The sequence below is a fragment of the Arachis duranensis genome, chromosome 7, assembly GCF_000817695.3.
Source record: "Arachis duranensis cultivar V14167 chromosome 7, aradu.V14167.gnm2.J7QH, whole genome shotgun sequence".
Taxonomy (NCBI): domain Eukaryota; kingdom Viridiplantae; phylum Streptophyta; class Magnoliopsida; order Fabales; family Fabaceae; genus Arachis; species Arachis duranensis.
The window spans coordinates 52,841,085-52,849,147 of record NC_029778.3 but is presented as its reverse complement, the minus strand read 5'-3'; the positions used below and the strand labels follow the sequence as shown (position 1 = coordinate 52,849,147).

At 31.7% G+C, this 8,063-nt stretch overlaps 1 long non-coding RNA gene across 9 annotated transcripts in view; it reads left to right on the top strand.

Moving 5' to 3' along the window:
• LOC107459059 (uncharacterized) overlaps positions 1 to 7,172 on the top strand; it is a 16,499-nt gene extending 9,327 nt beyond the window's left edge. For 4 of the 9 annotated variants that reach the window (XR_008001451.1, XR_008001448.1, XR_008001452.1 and 1 more), the window contains 6 exons: positions 3,655 to 3,795; positions 3,863 to 3,995; positions 4,282 to 4,399; positions 5,952 to 6,003; positions 6,210 to 6,527; positions 6,709 to 7,172. This is a non-coding gene — a long non-coding RNA (uncharacterized LOC107459059). Of the gene's footprint in view, positions 1 to 3,654; positions 3,796 to 3,862; positions 3,996 to 4,281; positions 4,400 to 4,629; positions 4,719 to 5,951; positions 6,004 to 6,209; positions 6,528 to 6,708 lie in introns of all 9 variants that reach the window. The other 5 variants (XR_008001454.1, XR_008001453.1, XR_008001456.1 and 2 more) reach the window with 5 other exon arrangements.
• The last annotated feature ends 891 nt before the right edge of the window (positions 7,173 to 8,063 follow it).

The following is an 8,063-nucleotide window of genomic DNA, read 5'->3' as shown; positions in this document are numbered from 1 at the left end:
GGTGACAAAAATGTTATTGCAGATACATTAACAAGAGAATGGAGTTCGTCTACAACGCATTAAATCAAGAAATTCAAAAATACGAACAAGAACTCGAAAAATGCAAGCATTGTCAGCAAATAAGGACACAGATCCAATCTCTCAAGAAGGCCATCGAAGCAATGAAATCAACATAACAACCAAAACCATAAGAGTTCAGCCAGCTAAGCGTGGTGGACAAATCAGGTGAGGAAAAAATTCCAGAAAATAAAACAATTGCTGAAATTATCAAAAAATCCACCCAAGATAAAAAATATTATGTAATTTATAATGGCCCCATGAAAGGAGTATATGATGCTTGGGAAAAAGCAGCACCATTTACACAGCAATTAAGGATAATTCATAAAGGAAGATTTTTAACAGTGGAAGAGGCAAAGGAATCTTTTAGAGAATATGAAGCTCTTCATCCAGAGCAAACCCTAAAGAGAGCAGATAAAGCTCCAATTCAAACCCAGAGAACAGGGATAATAAGAAACATTCCTACAAGGGCTGAAATCAAAGAAAAGAAGAGGGTTTGTAGATCAAATCTCAGAGAAACCCTTAACATAGTCTTGAATTGGACTGCAGAAAAGAGGGCGATCTTGGGATATTATCCTATTGCCAAAGAACAGCTAACAAAGCTGGTTATATTTCCAGAGGCTTCCCCATCTGACACCTATCAGTTTTTCCAGTATGGATTAATTGATACAATCTTAATTTTTAATGATTTGAAAATTCTTAGTGAGTTTCCTGCAGGATTTATTGATGCAGTAAAAAGATTTAAAAATATGATTGACAACGTAAATCCAAGGGATATATCCCTAAAATTTACGAATAGTCAACCTATTTTTAATGAAGAAGAAGAATGCTTGGTTCCAGCACATCAAGTGATCTTCATGTCCGTCTTCCCAGGAAATTTTCAACCAATTGATCAAGTTCAAGATTTAACAATCTACAGTCATGAAGGAAGACTAGCCAGCACACTAGCAAGGGTCTTCGAAAGAACTCAAAAGATAACAAGGGAATCTCACACAAGAATCAATTATAAAAGCAGAAATACTTTGCTTGTGTCCAGTAAAAGGAATGAAATTGAAGAAAGAGAGATGAGACTCTTAGTGGAATTTGAATCAGCATTCTACAACTTATCTGGACTCTTAGAAAAGCTCCCCGAAGGGATAAAGAGGAATCTCTGCTATTTGATAAAAGACAGAGAAGACCACAAGTGCCAGCTATGTGTCTCAGAGTTATCTGAAGAAAGCAATAATAAAACGGAATCAACCCACATGATAAAGAAAGAAGACAACGCATCTGAAGGTCACATGATGAAAGAGGAGGACAGCACATCTGAAGCATCTCTTAACATTATTGCGTAGTGACGTAAGCACTTAGGTCATAAAGCACCAACGATGTAGCTGGTGCAAGATAGCAAACAATGACGTAAGCAATGACGTCATAAGAAGGGTAAGGATGGGAATTGTCCATCAAACCCAACTATTATAAATAGGTTGCTTAGGCAATTGTAGAAGGCATCAAACAATAGAAAGCAGAAGGCTAAGAGTACTCATATGCTAGGAGAACAAGGAGGAAGCGGCCGAGGCGATTCTATAGTTTGAAGAAGAATTCCCTTAGGAAAAACCAATTCTAAACTCCCCTCTGGAGTTAGTATCTACAATCTCCCCTCTGGATATAAAAACATCTTATGTAAAATATTCTAAATAAAGGAAGTTTTTCTCCAGAAAGGTACGCCTTTATCTTAATCTCATAATTATGAATTATTTAGAAAGTTTAGAATTAACGGAAGAATCTGATTATTATAGATTATCTGCCTTATTAGATAATGAAAAACAGGCTGTTCTAAAAACAGAATTAAATCTCAAATCAAATGAAAATTTTAATAAACAAAATCTTTTAAAAGAAGTTTTTAATAGAAAAAATATAATATACTATGGAAAAATTCAACTTGAAGCCCCTATAAAGATAAAATCTGCTAATGGAGAACTTGAAATAGCTCTGATAAATGATGAAGAATTGAGTAAACATATTGAGAAAATTAAGGATCAACAAAAAAGATCTAAAATTGGATGGATTCATATTAGTACTATACAAGTCTTAATCAAATCTACATACATGAAAGGAATTAATTCACCAATAAGCTTAGGAATCTGTGACAAAAGAATTACTGATGACCCAATAGATCAAATAATTGGAATTGTTCATGGAAACTTGGCAAACATAAATGTTAAATTCAATGCCCATCTTGGATATGCTATATCTTTATCAACTGAAAATCTTGGAAGATCTATAAGTTTGGCTTATAAGTTTCACAGAAAGAATCTAATGGAACAAGACGATGAACCATTTTCAATTACATATGCAATAAATTATGCTTTAACAAATAGCCATCATAGTATAATATTTAAAAACAAAGAAAGAATTTATGTCGATGAATTATTTCAGAAAATTGTAAAAACAGAAATACCAAAATATAAAGCTATTGAAAACCCAATTCTTTTACTAAAAGAACCATCAGGAAAATTAGTTTCATCGAATTTTCAAATAAGAGAATCCAAAATTAATAGCCCTTTAAGTTTATCTAAGTTAAAGATTAAAGAAGAAAATTCTGAAATAAAAGAATTAACAAAAAAGGTCGAAAAATTAAATGAAACCCTAAACACTAAGTTATGACAATCAAAATAAAGGAGTATAAAAGAGAATTAAATAATCTTCAGTTTGAAATTAATGACCTTATAATAAAAAGGATAGAAATAAGAACAAATATAAACAAGTTGGAGCTAAACTTGAAAAATTTATAAATGCCTGGAACACCATATTATGATTTAAAAGAATTAAAGCTGTTAAAAGAAAAAATGGAGAATGAAATTGAAAAATTAAACAGATATTTAGAAACAGGAGAAAGTGAAGAAATAAAAGAAGTTATTGAGGATTTGAGAAATTATATTAAAGAAAAAAACAAACAGATAAAAGATTTTATATATAATAATCCATGCAAAAAAGAATATTATAAACTAAAACAAGATTGAAAAATTATGGTCAATACTTTTTATAAAGCACCTATACAAATAGAAATTTCGAAAAAGAAATTAAAAGAAAAATCCAAATTAAAATTTTGGTATCAGAGCCAAGTTAACGATTAAGGGTAACACTTTCTCTTTAAGCAACACTTTTAGTGATACGCTTTCAGTTACCAAATGTCCACAACTAATTGGTAAACTTCTTTGTAGTCACCATAGGTACAATAAGATGATAGGTACCATAGAAGGCACCTTATTTTATTCAAGCTAACAGTTGCTTTAAATAATAGAGTAATTCATCAACATTTCTTGTTATATTCCAATAGCAAGAAGTTAACTATATTTATTTATCAGATACAGAATAGATTGCTCATTTTTCTTATTGTTTCCTAAAAAAATAATATAAAGATATAACATATAATTTGAACTTTGATTAATTAAATGTCACTTTTATATATACACTTCGTAATGGTTATCTTATGAGGCAAATTTCAGCCAAAGCGGTATTAACAATAGATTTTTTATTGTTAAAGTACTCCTCCTATGTGATTATCTTTTAGAAGAAGAAACTCACTTGCATATTTAATATGAAAAAATTTTGCAGGGTGGTCCAAGTTTTAAAACTCCTATGTGTATTTTGCGGCTGTAATTAGTAGAATCAACAAATCAGGAACTAAATCAAAGGATTCCAATGTTCAAACTTCCCACCAAGATCTTTTGTCGTGTCGTTAACGTCCATTTGCTGGTACTTTTTCTACTTCATCCTTTTTTTTCTTTCTTTTGTTTTTAATGTTTGTTGTCTTCATTTTTAGCTGCAGGGGGAGAAAGAAAGGGGGGTTGAGAAGAAATGAAAATTCCTGAGAGAAATGGTTAAACAATAATTTGTTCTCTTGTTTCGCTATGTCCTGAAAGGGGGGAAAATTAAGCCTATATTATGTTCAGAAGGTAGGGCAGTTGAATATTTTCGACTTGAATTTAATATTTGAAATTCTTCCCTGCTTTGTGTTCATCTTTAAAATAAGTGGCACTGCCTTGTTTAATGGCATTGTAAGTTCTTGATACTTTCATTCATCATGATCAAATTAAATCCAATTAAAATTTAATCTACTTAGTCTTCTTTTCCTTTTGGGCCGAGTGCCTTCCACTATAATAAATAAATAAAATTTGATCTGTTTAGAACAATTGCAATATGATATAGAATTATTATTGAGTTTATGATTATGGTGTGCAGGAGAAGTTCTGTAACTATGGTTGTGTGAAACGGTTTTTGAAAGCCAAGGATGATAATGTGAAAAAGGCAGCAAAGCAACTCAGGGCATGCCTTTCATGGAGAGACACCATTGTCACTGGTATCGTATATGCATTTTCAGTTACTTTTGAAATCATCCACTTGTCTTTTTGTTAGTTTTTGAATCTTGCTTTACTTTTTTCTTTTTTTTTTTGTTTTGAATTATGCGTCAAAGAAAAAGAACATGCATCCTACTCCCTAGAAAAAAATACCCAAATACCAAATCTCTGTCATTTTCTTTTCAATTTTTTTATCCGTTTTATTGAAATAATAATAATTTTTTAAAAACAGAATATTTGATAGCTGATGATTTCTCAGCTGAACTAGCTGATGGACTGACCTATGTAGCTGGTCATGACGAATAATCCAGACCTATTTTAGTAATCTCACTACTTCATTTATCAGCTAACATAGAAAGTTTGTATATATATATATGGAAAAGTCTAGGGGGCCAGCAATTTTGTTGAATTTTGGCCAGCATTTAACCAGCAGAGAAAGGTGAGCTATTAGATGAAATCTCACACCAATCTCACACCATCAAATCATCATTGATGGCTAATTGATAGCTAACAATCACAAAAATTACTGACCCCCTAGTATTGTTCTATATATATACCATCAAGTGTTCTGTTTTCTGTAGCAGAAGTAGCAGCCATATGGATAGATAGATAATAAAATGACAAATTAGAGAGGGGACGAAATCACGGAGGAGCTTATAGATGTTTTATTCTTAGAATAAGCTTTAGCAATATGATGATAATAATAATGAGTTCTGATTTTTGGGGATATATATAATAATAATTAATTAAATATAAAATATTATTATATTGCTATTGATTATGATATTGATGATGAATGGAAGAGTATAGAAGAACATAATGTGTGGGCCTTTAATTGAGTTCTCACCGCCTTCACTGATTTTTAGAAGATGTGATCTGATAGTTATTGGCTTATTGTTGTTCCTTCCAAACAAGATATTATAATAATCAAAATCTTACTTGTATGCCACGTTCTTGGTGCAGAACTCAAATTTAATATTACTTATAAAATAAAATAATATAATATAATTTTAACTAAAACTATGTTCCCTCTTTCAATTTTATCCAAAGCTTCAAACTTTGACCTTAATTAATGTTATAGTATATTTTGGATTTTGGACTTAGCTTAAAAAAATCTTTCTTTTTGTCAATACTTATTCATTTAGTTTGAACCGTTTCCAATTTTTAGTTGAATTGCATATAGGGAATTTGGGGAATGTTCAAATCTTTTGAGTATGACTATTGAGTTGAATTGCTTATTAAGGGTCATTTCTAAAGATTTGGACTTTGTCATTATTGCTCAGTAGCAAAGTAGTGTGTTAAATGGATGCAAGTTGTAGGACTTACCGTCTTAGAACCCATCATGCAATATTCTTGATGAGTTCCTGGACCTTGTTAGTTTCACTTTGTTTATTGTTGTTATCGGAGATTGGTATCTCTATTTATTTCCCTTTTGTCAGAATCCAAACAATGGTTTTTATTATGTAAATGTAGGATGCGTGTATCTTCTGCATAAAATGGTTTAGTAGTTTCCACTTTCATAACATCGTTCTTAATAATGTTTTTCTCTTCCAGATGGAGCTAGCGAGAAAATTTTTTAAGGATGGAAGGGATGTTGATTTAGAAGGTTGGTCTAACATTTTGTTGCTAGAGCTGATAACTTAGTATTAGTCATGTACATGATAGTATGATACTATTTTAGTTTAAACTAAGAAATAGAAGTAGTAACAGTGCTTGATCTTGAGAGCAGAGTAGTGACGAATCGTAGTAATTAAACCATCTCTAGTTTCATTTAAACTAACAGAGCATATTTTCTGTATTGTGTTCTTCTAGGATCATTTTGTCAAAAGAGAAGATGATGGCCATAACTTTCAAATATATAGGTTTCTGAAGATTGAACTTTGGAATTCTATGTATTCACACTGCATATAACAATGACAGAGAGAGCATTGCCTTCCCTTTTCTGTTTTACAGATCCAACTTACATGAATCGAGCCATTCTAAGAAGAGATTCGAGCCATTCTAAGCAATGCTTCTGATAATGTGTACTGCATACTTCTCGCTCAAAGTATTGTTCATGGAGCAATGGCAGATTACACTAGCCATACAAGTGGACTTGTCAATGTAAGACAAACTTATATACCCTTCTATGTAAGTTCATCATTGAACATTTGCATTTGTTCTCTCATTCTAACAAAAAAATAAAGCAAGTTTAGAAAGTAACTTCTATTCAGGAAGTAATAATAGCAGAGAGTAAATAATAAACACTTTTTGGTAGCAAAAGTTATGTAAATCTTTGTCCTAACTCTTTGTTGGGTTCATTTTTATGCAGAGAGTCAATGAAAACTGAAATCATGTAGTGATAACTGATAGAATGTGGGCTAGGTTGTTATCTTCGACAAATCAACTTAGCTTTTTGGGCAACAAGTGTTACAATGAAGATAACATCGAAGAAGAAGAACCAATAAACCAGCTGCTACATGGAGAATTTTCAGATGACACCTTGGTTAAGAAAGAAATTAGCAGCATTTAACAATATGCTTCCTAAATGTTATTGTCATTCCTTCATACCCCTTCACTATGCTATATGCATTTAATTTTTAGTAGTATATATGAGCTTTTTTCTTCTCTCTTTTTTTGGGCCCCTCCACTCCATAAAATGGCTGGGAAAAAATTAGCCTCGCATTGTTACTATTTTTGTAAAACTTGTAGGATTGAATTTGGATTTGTTGAAATACAATGTTATTTTTCGAGAATTCAACGTTTGATAATAGAAATCTTTGATGTTGGAGAGTTTATGACAGTTTAAAATAGTCATTAAATACAGAAAAAAACTGTCACAGGAATAAGTAATTTAGTAACGGTTTTAAATCTAAAAACTGTCACTAAAAATATTGTGACGTTTAAAGAGTCACTAAATATGTTAAAAATTGTCATAAGAACTAGTAACTTGGTGACGGTTTAAAATAGTCAAGAAATATGAGAAAAAACTGTCACAAAATTTAGTAATTTAACGACAGCTTCAAAACATCGCGAAATACAGTATAAAAAACACGTTTATAAGTGTTACAAATTAGTGACGGTTTTATATTTTAAAAACCGTCACAAACAATTTAGTGACACTTCTTACCAATGGTGGTCCAAAACCGTCATTATGTCAGCTGACGACGCTCAAATCTGTGACGCTCTCTTTAACCGTCGCAAAATCATTTAGTGACAGTTAAAACCGTCACCAAATATTAAAAAAACCGTCACTAAAATGCTGTTTTGTTATAGTGAATGCGGGACGGGTTTTTAGCAGAGCGGATTTTTGGGAGAGGCAGGACGGAGTCGGGTTTAGGTAATACCCGTCCCGTTATGTATATAATATATATAAAATAATTATTAAATGATTAATAATATCGTATCACATTTTTAAATTTTTACTTTAATTTATGTTATGTATGTGATGATGGTTATATAAATTTTGAAATTTAATTTTATTTATTGAATTTTAATAATTATAGGGGCGGATAGGGCCGAGGCGGGTACCCGCAGGGGCGGGTTAGGGTTCAACGTTTTATTACCCGCGGATAAAAGTGGGACGGGTTCTATGCGGATTGTTGTACGACAGGACGGAATCGAACATAACAAAAATCCGCTCCTACCCACCCCATTGCCACCCCTACTTATATTGTATTATGATGT